Source organism: Synchiropus splendidus, chromosome 16 (genome assembly GCF_027744825.2).
Source record: "Synchiropus splendidus isolate RoL2022-P1 chromosome 16, RoL_Sspl_1.0, whole genome shotgun sequence".
NCBI lineage: Eukaryota > Metazoa > Chordata > Actinopteri > Syngnathiformes > Callionymidae > Synchiropus > Synchiropus splendidus.
In genome coordinates, this window is record NC_071349.1 from 2,278,528 (window position 1) to 2,297,615 (window position 19,088).

Sequence of the window (19,088 nt, forward strand, 5' to 3'; positions counted from 1 at the left end):
GAACATGAAATTTTAACATCCCACTATAGCAGAAATGGTCTTTCTAGTAGTTGCACATCAAATCTAAGCTGTCTGAAGTGTTTTTCCAAAGTTATCAACATTATTATGTTTGGCGTTCCGGAATCAACCTTATCTCAGGCTGAAAACGCGTTTTACGCATTGTGCCATAACTTTGCAGGGAAGCTTCAGAACATGAAATGTTCGCCTCCCACTATAGCAGATAGGGTCTTTCTAGTAGATGCACATCAAATCTAAGCTGTCTGAAGTGTTTTTCCAAAGTTATCAACATTTTTATGTTTGGCGTTCCGGAATCGACCTTATCTCAGGCTGAAAACGCGTTTTCTGCATTGTGCCATAACTTTGCAGGGAAGCTTCAGAACATGAAATTTTAACCTCCCACTATAGCAGAAATGGTCTTTCTAGTCGTTGCACATCAAATCTAAGCTGTCTGAAGTGTTTTTCCAAAGTTTTCAACATTTTTATGTTTGGTGTTCCTGAATCGACCTTATCTCAGGCCGAAAACGCGTTTTCTGCATTGTGCCATAACTTTGCAGGGAAGCTTCAGAACATGAAAATTTCACCTCCCACTATAGCAGAAAGGGTCTTTCTAGTAGATGCACATCAAATCTAAGCTGTCTGAAGTGTTTTTCCAAAGTTATCAACATTTTTATGTTTGGCGTTCCGGAATCGACCTTATCTCAGGCTGAAAACGCGTTTTCTGCATTGTGCCATAACTTTGCAGGGAAGCTTCAGAACATGAAATTTTAACCTCCCACTATAGCAGAATGGGTCTTTCTAGTAGTTGCACATCAAATCTTAGCTGTCTGAAGTGTTTTTCTAAAGTTCTCAACATTTTTATGTTTGGCGTTCTGAAATCAACCTCATCTCAGGCTGAAAACGCGTTTAACGCATTGTGCCATAACTTTGCAGGGAAGCTTCAGAAAATGAAATTTTAACCTCCCACTATAGCAGAAAGGGTCTTTCTAGTAGTTGCACATCAAATCTAAGCTGTCGAAAGTGTTTTTCCAAAGTTATCAACATTTTTATGTTTGGCGTTTCGGAATCGACCTTATCTCCGGCTGAAAACGTGTTTTCTGCATTGTGCCATAACTTTGCAGGGAAGCTTCAGAACATGAAATTTTAACCTCCCATTATAGCAGAAAAGGTCATTCTAGTAGTTGCACATCAAATCTAAGCTGTCTTGAAGTGTTTTTCTAAAGTTATCAACATTTTTATGTTTGGCGTTCCGGAACCCACCTAATCTCAGTCTGAAAACGCGTTTTACATATTTTGCCATAACTTTGCAGGGAAGCTTAAGAACATGAAATTTTAACCTCCCGTTATAGCAGAAAAGGTCATTCTAGTAGTTGCACATCAAATCTATGCTGTCTTGAAGGGTTTTTCTAAAGTTATCAACATTTTTATGTTTGGCGTTCCGGAACCCACCTTATCTCAGTCTGAAAACGCGTTTTACATATTTTGCCATAACTTTGCAGGGAAGCTTAAGAACATGAAATTTTCACCTCCCACTACAGCAGAAAGGGTCTCTCTAGTAGTTGCACATCAAATCTAAGCTGTCTGAAGTGTTTTTCCAAAGTTATCAACATTTTTATGTTTGGCGTTCCGGAACCCACCTTTTCTCAGGCTGAAAATGCGTTTTCTGCATTGTGCCACAACTTTGCAGGGAAGCTTCAGAACATGAAATTTTCACCTCCCACTATAGCAGAAAGGGTCTTTCTAGTAGTTGCACATCAAATCTAAGCTGTCTGAAGTGTTTTTCCAAAGTTATCAACATTTTTATGTTTGGCGTTCCGGAATCAACCTTATCTCAGGCTGAAAACGCGTTTTCTGCATTGTGCCATAACTTTGCAGGGAAGCTTCAGAACATGAAATGTTCACCTCCCACTATAGCAGAAAGGGTCTTTCTAGTAGTTGCACATCAAATCTAAGCTGTCTGAAGTTTTTTTTCCAAAGTTATCAACATTTTTATGTTTGGCATTCCAGAATCGACCTTATCTCCGGCTGAAAATGCGTTTTCTGCATTGTGCCGTAACTTTGCAGGGAAGCTTGAGAACATGAAGTTTTAACCTCCCACTATAGCAGAAAGGGTCATTCTAGTAGTTGCACATCAAATCTAAGCTGTCGAAAGTGTTTTTCCAAAGTTATCAACATTTTTATTTTTGGCGTTTCGGAAGCGAACTTATCTCCGGATGAAAACGCGTTTTCTGCATTGTGCCATAACTTTGCAGGGAAGCTTCAGAACATGAAATTTTAACCTCCCACTATAGCAGAAAAGGTCATTCGAGAAGTTGCACATCAAATCTAAGCTGTCTTGAAGTGCTTTTCTGAAGTTATCAACATTTTTATGTTTGGCGTTCCGGAACCCACCTTATCTCAGCCTGAAAACGTGTTTTACATATTTTGCCATAACTTTGCAGGGAAGCTTCAGAACATGAAATTTTAACATCCCACTATGGCAGAAAGGGTCTTTCTAGTAGTTGCACATCAAATCTAGGCTGTCTGAAGTGTTTTTCCAAAGTTATCAATATTTTTATGTTTGGCGTTTCGGAATCGACCTTATCTCATGCTGAAAACACATTTCCTGCATTGTGGCATAACTTTGCAAGGAAGCTTCAGAACATGAAATTTTCACCTCCCACTGTAGCTAAAAGGGTCTTTCTAGGAGTTGCACATCAAATCTAAGCTGTCTGAAGTGTTTTTCCAAAGTTATCAACATTTTTATGTTTGGCGTTCTGGAACCCACCTTATCTCAGGCTGAAAACGCGTTTTCTGCATTGTGCCATAACTTTGCAGGGAAGCTTCAGAACATGAAATTTTCACCTCCCACTATAGCAGAAAGTGTCTCTCTAGTAGTTGCACATCAAATCTAAGCTGTCTGAAGTGTTTTTCCAAAGTTATCAACATTCTTATGTTTGGCGTTCCGGAATCAACCTTATCTCAGACTGAAAACGTGTTTTCTGCATTGTGCCATAACTTTGCAGGGAAACTTCAGAACATGAAATTTTCACGTCCAACTATAGCAGAAAGGTTCTTTCTAGTAGTTGCACATCAAATCTAAGCTGTCTGAAGTGTTTTTCCAAAGTTATCAACATTCTTAATTTTGGCGTTCTGAAATCAATCTTATCTCAGGCTGAAAACGCGTTTTACGTACTGTGCCATAACTTTGCAGGGAAGCTTCAGAACATGAAATTTTAACCTCCCACTATAGCAGAAATGGTCTTTCCAGTATTTGCACATCAAATCTAAGCTGTCGAAAGTGTTTTTCCAAAGTTATCAACATTTTTATTTTTGGCGTTTCGGAAGCGAACTTATCTCCGGATGAAAACGCGTTTTCTGCATTGTGCCATAACTTTGCAGGGAAGCTTCAGAACATGAAATATTAACCTCCCACTATAGCAGAAAAGGTCATTCGAGAAGTTGCACATAAAATCTAAGCTGTCTTGAAGTGTTTTTCTGAAGTTATCAACATTTTTATGTTTGGCGTTCCGGAACCCACCTTATCTCAGCCTGAAAACGCATTTTACATATTTTGCCATAACTTTGCAGGGAAGCTTCAGAACATGAAATTTTAACATCCCACTATGGCAGAAAGGGTCTTTCTAGTAGTTGCACATCAAATCTAAGCTGTCTGAAGTGTTTTTCCAAAGTTATTAACATTTTTATGTTTGGCGTTCTGTAACCCACCTTATCTCAGGCTGAAAACGCGTTTTCTGCATTGTGCCGTAACTTTGCAGGGAGACTTCAGAACATGAAATTTTCTCCTCCCACTATAGCAGAAAGGGTCTTTCGAGGAGTTGCACATCAAATCTAAGCTGTCTGAAGTGTTTTTCCAAAGTTATCAACATTTTTATGTTTGGCGTTCTGGAACCCACCTTATGTCAGGCTGAAAACGCGTTTTCTGCATTGTGCCATAACTTTGCAGGGAAGCTTCAGAACATGAAATTTTCACCTCCCACTATAGCAGAAAGTGTCTTTCTAGTAGTTGCACATCAAATCTAAGCTGTCGAAAGTGTTTTTCCAAAGTTATCAACATTTTTATTTTTGGCGTTTCGGAAGCGAACTTATCTCCGGATGAAAACGCGTTTTCTGCAATGTGCCATAACTTTGCAGGGAAGCTTCAGAACATGAAATTTTAACCTCCCACTATAGCAGAAAAGGTCATTCGAGAAGTTGCACATAAAATCTAAGCTGTCTTGAAGTGTTTTTCTGAAGTTATCAACATTTTTATGTTTGGCGTTCCGGAACCCACCTTATCTCAGCCTGAAAACGCATTTTACATATTTTGCCATAACTTTGCAGGGAAGCTTCAGAACATGAAATTTTAACATCCCACTATGGCAGAAAGGGTCTTTCTAGTAGTTGCACATCAAATCTAAGCTGTCTGAAGTGTTTTTCCAAAGTTATTAACATTTTTATGTTTGGCGTTCTGTAACCCACCTTATCTCAGGCTGAAAACGCGTTTTCTGCATTGTGCCGTAACTTTGCAGGGAGACTTCAGAACATGAAATTTTCTCCTCCCACTATAGCAGAAAGGGTCTTTCGAGGAGTTGCACATCAAATCTAAGCTGTCTGAAGTGTTTTTCCAAAGTTATCAACATTTTTATGTTTGGCGTTCTGGAACCCACCTTATGTCAGGCTGAAAACGCGTTTTCTGCATTGTGCCATAACTTTGCAGGGAAGCTTCAGAACACGAAATTTTAACATCCCACTATGGCAGAAAGGGTCTTTCTAGTAGTTGCACATCAAATCTAAGCTGTCTGAAGTGTTTTTCCAAAGTTATCAATATTTTTATGTTTGGCGTTCTGGAACCCACCTTATCTCAGGCTGAAAACGCGTTTTCTGCATTGTGCCATAACTTTGCAGGGAAGCTTCAGAACATGAAATTTTCACCTCCCACTATATCAGAAAGGGTATTTCTAATAGTTGCACATCAAATCTAAGTTGTCTGAAGTGTTTTTCCAAAGTTATCAACATTCTTATGTTTGGCGTTCCGGAATCAACCTTATCTCAGACTGAAAACGTGTTTTCTGCATTGTGCCATAACTTTGCAGGGATGCTTCACAACATGAAATGTTCACCTCCCACTATAGCAGATAGGGTCTTTCGAGGAGTTGCACATCAAATCTAAGCTGTCTGAAGTGTTTTTCCAAAGTTATCAACATTTTTATGTGTGGCGTTCCGGAACCCACCTTATCTCTGCCTGAAAACGCGTTTTACATATTTTGCCATAACTTTGCAGGGATGCTTCAGAAGATGAAATTATAACATCCCACTATAGCAGAAAGGGTCTTTCTAGTAGTTGCACATAAAATCTAAGTTGTCTGAAGTGTTTTTCCAAAGTTATCAACATTCTTATGTTTGGCCTTCCGGAATCAACCTTATCTCAGACTGAAAACGTGTTTTCTGCATTGTGCCATAACTTTGCAGGGAAACTTCAGAACGTGAAATTTTCACCTCCAACTATAGCAGAAACGGTCTTTCTAGTAGTTGCACATCAAATCTAAGCTGTCTGAAGTGTTTTTCCAAAGTTATCAACATTCTTATGTTTGGCGTTCCGGAATCAACCTTATCTGAGGCTGAAAACGCGTTTTACGCATTGTGCCATAACTTTGCAGGAAAGCTTCAGAACATGAAATTTTCAACTCCCACTATAGCAGAAAGGGTCTTTCTAGTAGTTTCACATCAAATCTAAGCTGTCTGAAGTGTTTTTCCAAAGTTATCAATATTTTTATGTTTGGCGTTCCGGAATCGACCTAATCTCAGGCTGAAAACGCGTTTCCTGCATTGTTGCATAACTTTGCAGGGATGCTTCAGAACATGAAATGTTCGCCTCCCACTATAGCAGATAGGGTCTTTCGAGGAGTTGCACATCAAATCTAAGCTGTCTGAAGTGTTTTTCCAAAGTTATCAACATTTTTATGTTTGGCGTTCTGGAACCCACCTTATCTCAGGCTGAAAACGCGTTTTCTGCATTGTGCCATAACTTTGCAGGGAAGCTTATGTTTGGCGTTCCAGAAACAACCTTATCTCAGGCTGAAAATGCGTTTTACATATTTTGCCATAACTTTGCAGGGAAGCTTCAGAACATGAAATTTTGACATCCCACTATAGCAGAAAGGGTCTTTCTAGTAGTTGCACATCAAATCTAAGCTGTCTGTAGTGTTTTTCCAAAGTTATCAACATTCTTATGTTTGGCGATCCGGAATCAACCTTATCTCAGGCTGAAAACACGTTTTACGCATTGTGCCATAACTTTGCAGGAAAGCTTCAGAACATGAAATTTTCAACTCCCACTATAGCAGAAAGGGTCTTTCTCGTAGTTGCACATCAAATCTAAGCTGAAGTGTTTTTCCAAAGTTATCAATATTTTTATGTTTGGCTTTCCGGAATCGACCTTATCTCAGCCTGAAAACGCGTTTCCTGCATTGTGGCATAACTTTGCAGGGATGCTTCAGAACATGAAATTTTCACCTCCCACTGTAGCAAAAAGGGTCTTTCTAGTAGTTGCACATCAAATCTAAGCTGTCTGAAGTGTTTTTCCAAAGTTATCAACATTTTTATGTTTGGCGTTCTGGAACCCACCTTATCTCAGGCTGAAAACGTGTTTTCTGCATTGTGCCATAACTTTGCAGGGAAGCTTATGTTTGGCGTTCCAGAAACAACCTTATCTCAGGCTGAAAATGCGTTTTACATATTTTGCCATAACTTTGCAGGGAAGCTTCAGAACATGAAATTTTGACATCCCACTATAGCAGAAAGGGTCTTTCTAGTAGTTGCACATCAAATCTAAGCTGTCTGAAGTGTTTTTCCAAAGTTATCAACATTCTTATGTTTGGCGTTCCGGAATCAACCTTATCTCAGGCTGAAAACGCGTTTTACGCATTGTGCCATAACTTTCCAGGAAAGCTTCAGAACATGAAATTTTCAACTCCCACTATAGCAGAAAGGGTATTTCTAGTAGTTGCACATCAAATCTAAGTTGTCTGAAGTGTTTTTCCAAAGTTATCAACATTCTTATGTTTGGCGTTCCGGAATCGACCTTATCTCAGGCTGAAAACGCCTTTTACACATTGTTTCATAACTTTGCCGGGAAGGTTGAGAACATCAAATTTTCACCTCCCACTATAGCAGAAAGGGTTTTTCTAGTAGTTGCACATCAAATCTAAGCTGTCTGAAGTGTTTTTCCAAAGTTATCAACATTTTTATGTTTGGCGTTCCGGAACCCACCTTATCTCAGGCTGTGAGCGCGTTTTCTGCATTGTGGCATAACTTTGGAGGAAAGCTTCAGAACATGAAATTTTCAATTCCCATTATAGCAGAAAGGGTCTTTCTCGTACTTGCACATCAAATCTTAGCTGTCTGAAGTGTTTTTTGAAAGTTTTCAACATTTTTATGTTTGGCGTTCCTGAATCGACCTTATCTCAGGCTGAAAATGCGTTTTCTGCAATGTGCCATAACTTTGCAGGGAAGTTTCAGAACATGAAATTTTCATCTCCCACTATAGCAGAATGAGTCTTTCTAGTAGTTGCACATCAAATCTAAGCTGTCTGAAGTGTTTTTCCAAATTTATCAAAATTTTTATGTTTGGTATTCCGGAATCGACCTTATCTCAGGCTAAAAACGCGTTTTCTGCATTGTGCCATAACTTTGCAGGGAAGCTTCAGAACATGAAATTTTCACCTCCCACTATAGCAGAAAGGGTCTTTCTAGTAGTTGCACATCAAATCTAAGCTGTCTGAAGTGTTTTTCCAAAGTTATCAATATGTTTATGTTTGGCGTTTCGGAATCGACCTTATCTCAGGCTGAAAACGCATTTCCTGCATTGTGGCATAACTTTGCAGGGAAGCTTCAGAACATGAAATTTTCACCTCCCACTGTAGCTAAAAGGGTCTTTCTAGTAGTTGCACATCAAATCTAAGCTGTCTGAAGTGTTTTTCCAAAGTTATCAACATTTTTATGTTTGGCGTTCTGGAACCCACCTAATCTCGGGCTGAAAACGCGTTTCCTGCATTGTTTCATAACTTTGCAGGGATGCTTCACAACATGAAATGTTCGCCTCCCACTATAGCAGATAGGGTCTTTCGAGGAGTTGCACATCAAATCTAAGCTGTCTGAAGTGTTTTTCCAAAGTTATCAACATTTTTATGTTTGGCGTTCTGGAACCCACCTTATCTCAGGCTGAAAACACGTTTTCTGCATTGTGCCATAACTTTGCAGGGAAGCTTCAGAACATGAAATTTTCACCTCCCACTATAGCAGAAAGTGTCTTTCTAGTAGTTGCACATCAAATCTAAGCTGTCTGAAGTGTTTTTCCAAAGTTATCAACATTTTTATGTGTGGCGTTCCGGAATCAACCTTATCTCAGCCTGAAAACGCGTTTTACATATTTTGCCATAACTTTGCAGGGATGCTTCAGAAGATGAAATTTTAACATCCCACTATAGCAGAAAGGGTCTTTCTAGTAGTTGCACATAAAATCTAAGTTGTCTGAAGTGTTTTTCGAAAGTTATCAACATTCTTATGTTTGGCGTTCCGGAATCAACCTTATCTCAGACTGAAAACGTGTTTTCTGCATTGTGCCATAACTTTGCAGGGAAACTTCAGAACATGAAATTTTCACCTCCAACTATAGCAGAAAGGGTCTTTCTAGTAGTTGCTCATCAAATCTAAGCTGTCTGAAGTGTTTTTCCAAAGTTATCAACATTCTTATGTTTGGCGTTCCGGAATCAACCTTATCTGAGGCTGAAAACGCGTTTTACGCATTGTGCCATAACTTTGCAGGAAAGCTTCAGAACATGAAATTTTCAACTCCCACTATAGCATAAAGGGTCTTTCTAGTAGTTTCACATCAAATCTAAGCTGTATGAAGTGTTTTTCCAAAGTTATCAATATTTTTATGTTTGGCGTTCCGGAATCGATCTAATCTCAGGCTGAAAACGCGTTTCCTGCATTGTTGCATAATTTGCAGGGATGCTTCAGAACATGAAATGTTCGCCTCCCACTATAGCAGATAGGGTCTTTCGAGGAGTTGCACATCAAATCTAAGCTGTCTGAAGTGTTTTTCCAAAGTTATCAATATTTTTATGTTTGGCTTTCCGGAATCGACCTTATCTCAGGCTGAAAACGCGTTTTACATATTTTGCCATAACTTTGCAGGGAAGCTTCAGAAGATGAAATTTTAACATCCCACTATAGCAGAAAGGGTCTTTCTAGTAGTTGCACATCAAATCTAAGCTGTCTGAAGTGTTTTTCCAAAGTTATCAACATTTTCATGTTTGGTGTTCTGGAACCCACCTTATCTCAGGCTGAAAACGCATTTTCTGCATTGTGCCATAACTTTGCAGGGAGACTTCAGAACATGAAATTTTCTCCTCCCACTATAGCAGAAATGGTATTTCTAGTAGTTGCACATCAAATCTAAGCTGTCTGAAGTGTTTTTCCAAAGTTATCAATATTTTTATGTTTGGCTTTCCGGAATCGACCTTATCTCAGGCTGAAAACGCGTTTCCTGCATTGTGGCATAACTTTGCATGGAAGCTTCAGAACATGAAATTTTAACCTCCCACTGTAGCAGAAAGTGTCTTTCTTGTAGTTGCACATCAAATCTAAGCTGTCTGAAGTGTTTTTCCAAAGTTATCAACATTTTTATGTTTGGCGTTCTGGAACCCACCTAATCTCAGGCTGAAAACGCGTTTTCTGCACTGTGCCATAACTTTGCAGGCAAGCTTCAGAACATGAAATTTTCACCTCCCACAATATCAGAAAGGGTATTTCTAATAGTTGCACATCAAATCTAAGTTGTCTGAAGTGTTTTTCCAAAGTTATCAACATTCTTATGTTTGGCGTTCCGGAATCAACCTTATCGCAGACTGAAAACGTGTTTTCTGCATTGTGCCATAACTTTGCAGGGAAACTTCAGAACATGAAATTTTCACGTCCAACTATAGCAGAAAGGTTCTTTCTAGTAGTTGCACATCAAATCTAAGCTGTCTGAAGTGTTTTTCGAAAGTTATCAACATTTTTATGTTTGGCGTTCCTGAATCGACCTTATCTCAGGCTGAAAACACGTTTTCTGCATTGTGCCATAACTTTGCAGGGAAGCTTCAGAACATGAAATTTTCAACTCCCACTACAGCAGAAAGGGTCTTTCTAGTAGTTGCACGTCAAATCTAAGCTGTCTGAAGTGTTTTTCCAAAGTTATCAACATTTTTATGTTTGGCATTCCAGAATCGACCTTATCTCAGGCTGAAAACGCGTTTCCTGGATTGTTGCATAACTTTGCAGGGATGCTTCAGAACATGAAATGTTCGCCTCCCACTATAGCAGATAGGGTCTTTCGAGGAGTTGCACATCAAATCTAAGCTGTCTGAAGTGTTTTTCCAAAGTTATCAACATTTTTATGTTTGGCGTTCTGGAACCCACCTAATCTCAGGCTGAAAACGCGTTTTCTGCACTGTGCCATAACTTTGCAGGCAAGCTTCAGAACATGAAATTTTCACCTCCCACTATATCAGAAAGGGTATTTCTAATAGTTGCACATCAAATCTAATTTGTCTGAAGTGTTTTTCCAAAGTTATCAACATTCTTATGTTTGGCGTTCCGGAATCAACCTTATCGCAGACTGAAAACGTGTTTTCTGCATTGTGCCATAACTTTGCAGGGAAACTTCAGAACATGAAATTTTCACGTCCAACTATAGCAGAAAGGTTTTTTCTAGTAGTTGCACATCAAATCTAAGCTGTCTGAAGTGTTTTTCGAAAGTTATCAACATTTTTATGTTTGGCGTTCCTGAATCGACCTTATCTCAGGCTGAAAACACGTTTTCTGCATTGTGCCATAACTTTGCAGGGAAGCTTCAGAACATGAAATTTTCAACTCCCACTACAGCAGAAAGGGTCTTTCTAGTAGTTGCACGTCAAATCTAAGCTGTCTGAAGTGTTTTTCCAAAGTTATCAACATTTTTATGTTTGGCGTTCTGGAACCCACCTAATCTCAGGCTGAAAACGCGTTTTCTGCACTGTGCCATAACTTTGCAGGCAAGCTTCAGAACATGAAATTTTCACCTCCCACAATATCAGAAAGGGTATTTCTAATAGTTGCACATCAAATCTAAGTTGTCTGAAGTGTTTTTCCAAAGTTATCAACATTCTTATGTTTGGCGTTCCGGAATCAACCTTATCGCAGACTGAAAACGTGTTTTCTGCATTGTGCCATAACTTTGCAGGGAAACTTCAGAACATGAAATTTTCACGTCCAACTATAGCAGAAAGGTTCTTTCTAGTAGTTGCACATCAAATCTAAGCTGTCTGAAGTGTTTTTCGAAAGTTATCAACATTTTTATGTTTGGCGTTCCTGAATCGACCTTATCTCAGGCTGAAAACACGTTTTCTGCATTGTGCCATAACTTTGCAGGGAAGCTTCAGAACATGAAATTTTCAACTCCCACTACAGCAGAAAGGGTCTTTCTAGTAGTTGCACGTCAAATCTAAGCTGTCTGAAGTGTTTTTCCAAAGTTATCAACATTTTTATGTTTGGCATTCCAGAATCGACCTTATCTCAGGCTGAAAACGCGTTTCCTGGATTGTTGCATAACTTTGCAGGGATGCTTCAGAACATGAAATGTTCGCCTCCCACTATAGCAGATAGGGTCTTTCGAGGAGTTGCACATCAAATCTAAGCTGTCTGAAGTGTTTTTCCAAAGTTATCAACATTTTTATGTTTGGCGTTCTGGAACCCACCTAATCTCAGGCTGAAAACGCGTTTTCTGCACTGTGCCATAACTTTGCAGGCAAGCTTCAGAACATGAAATTTTCACCTCCCACTATATCAGAAAGGGTATTTCTAATAGTTGCACATCAAATCTAATTTGTCTGAAGTGTTTTTCCAAAGTTATCAACATTCTTATGTTTGGCGTTCCGGAATCAACCTTATCGCAGACTGAAAACGTGTTTTCTGCATTGTGCCATAACTTTGCAGGGAAACTTCAGAACATGAAATTTTCACGTCCAACTATAGCAGAAAGGTTTTTTCTAGTAGTTGCACATCAAATCTAAGCTGTCTGAAGTGTTTTTCGAAAGTTATCAACATTTTTATGTTTGGCGTTCCTGAATCGACCTTATCTCAGGCTGAAAACACGTTTTCTGCATTGTGCCATAACTTTGCAGGGAAGCTTCAGAACATGAAATTTTCAACTCCCACTACAGCAGAAAGGGTCTTTCTAGTAGTTGCACGTCAAATCTAAGCTGTCTGAAGTGTTTTTCCAAAGTTATCAACATTTTTATGTTTGGCATTCCAGAATCGACCTTATCTCTGGCTGAAAACGCGTTTTCTGCATTGTGCCATAACTTTGCAGGGAAACATCAGAACATGAAATTTTCACCTCCCACTATAGCAGAAATGGTCTTTCTAGTAGTTGCACATCAAATCTAAGCTGTCTGAAGTGTTTTTCGAACGTTATCAACATTTTTATGTTTGGCGTTCCTGAATCGACCTTATCTCAGGCTGAAAACACGTTTTCTGCATTGTGCCATAACTTTGCAGGGAAGCTTCAGAACATGAAATTTTCAACTCCCACTACAGCAGAAAGGGTCTTTCTAGTAGTTGCACATCAAATCTAAGCTGTCTGAAGTGTTTTTCCAAAGTTATCAACATTTTTATGTTTGGCGTTCTGGAACCCACCTTATCTCAGGCTGAAAACGTGTTTTCTGCATTGTGCCATAACTTTGCAGGGAAGCTTATGTTTGGCGTTCCAGAAACAACCTTATCTCAGGCTGAAAATGCGTTTTACATATTTTGCCATAACTTTGCAGGGAAGCTTCAGAACATGAAATTTTGACATCCCACTATAGCAGAAAGGGTCTTTCTAGTAGTTGCACATCAAATCTAAGTTGTCTGAAGTGTTTTTCCAAAGTTATCAACATTCTTATGTTTGGCGTTCCGGAATCAACCTTATCTCAGGCTGAAAACGCGTTTTACGCATTGTGCCATAACTTTGCAGGAAAGCTTCAGAACATGAAATTTTCAACTCCCACTATAGCAGAAAGGGTATTTCTAGTAGTTGCACATCAAATCTAAGTTGTCTGAAGTGTTTTTCCAAAGTTATCAACATTCTTATGTTTGGCGTTCCGGAATCGACCTTATCTCAGGCTGAAAACGCCTTTTACACATTGTTTCATAACTTTGCCGGGAAGGTTGAGAACATCAAATTTTCACCTCCCACTATAGCAGAAAGGGTTTTTCTAGTAGTTGCACATCAAATCTAAGCTGTCTGAAGTGTTTTTCCAAAGTTATCAACATTTTTATGTTTGGCGTTCCGGAACCCACCTTATCTCAGGCTGTGAGCGCGTTTTCTGCATTGTGGCATAACTTTGGAGGAAAGCTTCAGAACATGAAATTTTCAATTCCCATTATAGCAGAAAGGGTCTTTCTCGTACTTGCACATCAAATCTTAGCTGTCTGAAGTGTTTTTTGAAAGTTTTCAACATTTTTATGTTTGGCGTTCCTGAATCGACCTTATCTCAGGCTGAAAATGCGTTTTCTGCAATGTGCCATAACTTTGCAGGGAAGTTTCAGAACATGAAATTTTCATCTCCCACTATAGCAGAATGAGTCTTTCTAGTAGTTGCACATCAAATCTAAGCTGTCTGAAGTGTTTTTCCAAATTTATCAAAATTTTTATGTTTGGCATTCCGGAATCGACCTTATCTCAGGCTGAAAACGCGTTTTCTGCATTGTGCCATAACTTTGCAGGGAAGCTTCAGAACATGAAATTTTCACCTCCCACTATAGCAGAAAGGGTCTTTCTAGTAGTTGCACATCAAATCTAAGCTGTCTGAAGTGTTTTTCCAAAGTTATCAATATGTTTATGTTTGGCGTTTCGGAATCGACCTTATCTCAGGCTGAAAACGCATTTCCTGCATTGTGGCATAACTTTGCAGGGAAGCTTCAGAACATGAAATTTTCACCTCCCACTGTAGCTAAAAGGGTCTTTCTAGTAGTTGCACATCAAATCTAAGCTGTCTGAAGTGTTTTTCCAAAGTTATCAACATTTTTATGTTTGGCGTTCTGGAACCCACCTAATCTCGGGCTGAAAACGCGTTTCCTGCATTGTTGCATAACTTTGCAGGGATGCTTCACAACATGAAATGTTCGCCTCCCACTATAGCAGATAGGGTCTTTCGAGGAGTTGCACATCAAATCTAAGCTGTCTGAAGTGTTTTTCCAAAGTTATCAACATTTTTATGTTTGGCGTTCTGGAACCCACCTTATCTCAGGCTGAAAACACGTTTTCTGCATTGTGCCATAACTTTGCAGGGAAGCTTCAGAACATGAAATTTTCACCTCCCACTATAGCAGAAAGTGTCTTTCTAGTAGTTGCACATCAAATCTAAGCTGTCTGAAGTGTTTTTCCAAAGTTATCAACATTTTTATGTGTGGCGTTCCGGAATCAACCTTATCTCAGCCTGAAAACGCGTTTTACATATTTTGCCATAACTTTGCAGGGATGCTTCAGAAGATGAAATTTTAACATCCCACTATAGCAGAAAGGGTCTTTCTAGTAGTTGCACATAAAATCTAAGTTGTCTGAAGTGTTTTTCGAAAGTTATCAACATTCTTATGTTTGGCGTTCCGGAATCAACCTTATCTCAGACTGAAAACGTGTTTTCTGCATTGTGCCATAACTTTGCAGGGAAACTTCAGAACATGAAATTTTCACCTCCAACTATAGCAGAAAGGGTCTTTCTAGTAGTTGCTCATCAAATCTAAGCTGTCTGAAGTGTTTTTCCAAAGTTATCAACATTCTTATGTTTGGCGTTCCGGAATCAACCTTATCTGAGGCTGAAAACGCGTTTTACGCATTGTGCCATAACTTTGCAGGAAAGCTTCAGAACATGAAATTTTCAACTCCCACTATAGCATAAAGGGTCTTTCTAGTAGTTTCACATCAAATCTAAGCTGTCTGAAGTGTTTTTCCAAAGTTATCAATATTTTTATGTTTGGCGTTCCGGAATCGATCTAATCTCGGGCTGAAAACGCGTTTCCTGCATTGTTGCATAATTTGCAGGGATGCTTCAGAACATGAAATGTTCGCCTCCCACTATAGCAGATAGGGTCTTTCGAGGAGTTGCACATCAAATCTAAGCTGTCTGAAGTGTTTTTCCAAAGTTATCAATATTTTTATGTTTGGCTTTCCGGAATCGACCTTATCTCAGGCTGAAAACGCGTTTTACATATTTTGCCATAACTTTGCAGGGAAGCTTCAGAAGATGAAATTTTAACATCCCACTATAGCAGAAATGGTCTTTCTAGTAGTTGCACATCAAATCTAAGCTGTCTGAAGTGTTTTTCCAAAGTTATCAACATTTTTATGTTTGGTGTTCTGGAACCCACCTTATCTCAGGCTGAAAACGCATTTTCTGCATTGTGCCATAACTTTGCAGGGAGACTTCAGAACATGAAATTTTCTCCTCCCACTATAGCAGAAAGGGTATTTCTAGTAGTTGCACATCAAATCTAAGCTGTCTGAAGTGTTTTTCCAAAGTTATCAATATTTTTATGTTTGGCTTTCCGGAATCGACCTTATCTCAGGCTGAAAACGCGTTTCCTGCATTGTGGCATAACTTTGCATGGAAGCTTCAGAACATGAAATTTTAACCTCCCACTGTAGCAGAAAGTGTCTTTCTAGTAGTTGCACATCAAATCTAAGCTGTCTGAAGTGTTTTTCCAAAGTTATCAACATTTTTATGTTTGGCGTTCTGGAACCCACCTAATCTCAGGCTGAAAACGCGTTTTCTGCACTGTGCCATAACTTTGCAGGCAAGCTTCAGAACATGAAATTTTCACCTCCCACAATATCAGAAAGGGTATTTCTAATAGTTGCACATCAAATCTAAGTTGTCTGAAGTGTTTTTCCAAAGTTATCAACATTCTTATGTTTGGCGTTCCGGAATCAACCTTATCGCAGACTGAAAACGTGTTTTCTGCATTGTGCCATAACTTTGCAGGGAAACTTCAGAACATGAAATTTTCACGTCCAACTATAGCAGAAAGGTTCTTTCTAGTAGTTGCACATCAAATCTAAGCTGTCTGAAGTGTTTTTCGAAAGTTATCAACATTTTTATGTTTGGCGTTCCTGAATCGACCTTATCTCAGGCTGAAAACACGTTTTCTGCATTGTGCCATAACTTTGCAGGGAAGCTTCAGAACATGAAATTTTCAACTCCCACTACAGCAGAAAGGGTCTTTCTAGTAGTTGCACGTCAAATCTAAGCTGTCTGAAGTGTTTTTCCAAAGTTATCAACATTTTTATGTTTGGCATTCCAGAATCGACCTTATCTCTGGCTGAAAACGCGTTTTCTGCATTGTGCCATAACTTTGCAGGGAAACATCAGAACATGAAATTTTCACCTCCCACTATAGCAGAAAGGGTCTTTCTAGTAGTTGCACATCAAATCTAAGCTGTCTGAAGTGTTTTTCGAAAGTTATCAACATTTTTATGTTTGGCGTTCTTGAATCGACCTTATCTCAGGCTGAAAACACGTTTTCTGCATTGTGCCATAACTTTGCAGGGAAGCTTCAGAACATGAAATTTTCAACTCCCACTACAGCAGAAAGGGTCTTTCTAGTAGTTGCACGTCAAATCTAAGCTGTCTGAAGTGTTTTTCCAAAGTTATCAACATTTTTATGTTTGGCATTCCAGAATCGACCTTATCTCAGGCTGAAAACGCGTTTCCTGGATTGTTGCATAACTTTGCAGGGATGCTTCAGAACATGAAATGTTCGCCTCCCACTATAGCAGATAGGGTCTTTCGAGGAGTTGCACATCAAATCTAAGCTGTCTGAAGTGTTTTTCCAAAGTTATCAACATTTTTATGTTTGGCGTTCTGGAACCCACCTAATCTCAGGCTGAAAACGCGTTTTCTGCACTGTGCCATAACTTTGCAGGGAAGCTTATGTTTGGCGTTCCAGAAACAACCTTATCTCAGGCTGAAAATGCGTTTTACATATTTTGCCATAACTTTGCAGGGAAGCTTCAGAACATGAAATTTTAACATCCCACTATAGCAGAAAGGGTCTTTCTAGTAGTTGCACATCAAATCTAAGCTGTCTGAAGTGTTTTTCCAAAGTTATCAACATTCTTATGTTTGGCGATCCGGAATCAACCTTATCTCAGGCTCAAAACGCGTTTTACGCATTGTGCCATAACTTTGCAGGAAAGCTTCAGAACATGAAATTTTCAACTCCCACTATAGCAGAAAGGGTCTTTCTAGTAGTTGCACATCAAATCTAAGCTGTCTGAAGTGTTTTTCCAAAGTTATCAATATTTTTATGTTTGGCTTTCCGGAATCGACCTTATCTCAGGCTGAAAACGCGTTTTACATATTTTGCCATAACTTTGCAGGGAAGCTTCAGAAGATGAAATTTTAACATCCCACTATAGCAGAAAGTGTCTTTCTAGTAGTTGCACATCAAATCTAAGCTGTCTGAAGTGTTTTTCCAAAGTTATCAACATTTTTATGTTTGGTGTTCTGGAACCCACCTTATCTCAGGCTGAAAACGCATTTTCTGCATTGTGCCATAACTTTGCAGGGAGACTTCAGAACATGAAAATTTCTCCTCCCACTATAGCAGAAAGGGTATTTCTAGTAGTTGCACATCAAATCTAAGTTGTCTGGAGTGTTTTTCGAAAGTTATCAACATTCTTATGTTTGGCGTTCCGGAATCAACCTTATCTCAGACTGAAAACGTGTTTTCTGCATTGTGCCATAACTTTGCAGGGAAACTTCAGAACATGAAATTTTCACCTCCAACTATAGCAGAAAGGGTCTTTCTAGTAGTTGCACATCAAATCTAAGCTGTTTGAAGTGTTTTTCCAAAGTTATCAATATTTTTATGTTTGGCTTTCCGGAATCGACCTTATCTCAGGCTGAAAACGCGTTTCCTGCATTGTGGCATAACTTTGCAGGGATGCTTCAGAACATGAAATTTTCACCTCCCACTGTAGCAGAAAGGGTCTTTCTAGTAGTTGCACATCAAATCTAAGCTGTCTGAAGTGTTTTTCCAAAGTTATCAACATTTTTATGTGTGGCATTCCAGAATCGACCTTATCTCTCGCTGAAAACGCGTTTTCTGCATTGTGCCATAACTTTGCAGGGAAACTTCAGAACATGAAATTTTCACCTCCCACTATAGCAGAAAGGGTCTTTCTAGTAGTTGCACATCAAATCTAAGCTGTTTGAAGTGTTTTTCCAAAATTATCAACATTTTTATGTTTGGCGTTCCGGAATCAACCTTGTCTCAGGCTGAAAACGCGTTTGACGCATTGTGTCATAACTGTGCAGGAAAGCTTCAGAACATGAAATTTTCAACTCCCACTATAGCTGAAAGGGTTTTTCTAATAGTTGCACATCAAATCTAAGCTGTCTGAAGTGTTTTTCCAAAGTTATCAACATTCTTATGTTTGGCGTTTCGGAATCAATCTTATCTCAGGCTGAAAACGCGTTTTCAGCATTGTGCCATCACTTTGCAGGAAAGCTGCAGAATATAAAATTCTCACCTCCCACTATAGCAGAAAGGGTCTTTCTAGTAGTTGCAATCAAATCTAAGCTGTCTGAAGTGTTTTTTCAATGTTATCAACATTTTTATGTTTGGCGTGCCGGAATCGATCTTATCTCAAGCTGAATACGCGATTTACGCATTCTGCCATAACTTTGCAGGGAATCTTCAGAACACGAAATTTTCATATCCGACTATAGCAGAAAGGGTCTTTCTAGTAGTTGCACATAAAATCTAAGCTGTCTGAAGTGTTTTTCCAAAGTTATAAACATTTTTATGTTTGGCGTTCCTGAATCAACCTTATCTCAGGCTGAAAACACGTTTTCTGCATTGTGCCATAACTTTGCAGGGAAGCTTCAAAACATGAAATTTTCAACTCCCACTACAGCAGAAAGGGTCTTTCTAGTAGTTGCACGTCAAATCTGAGCTGTCTGAAGTGTTTTTCCAAAGTTATCAACATTTTTATGTTTGGCATTCCAGAATCGACCTTATCTCTGGCTGAAAACGCGTTT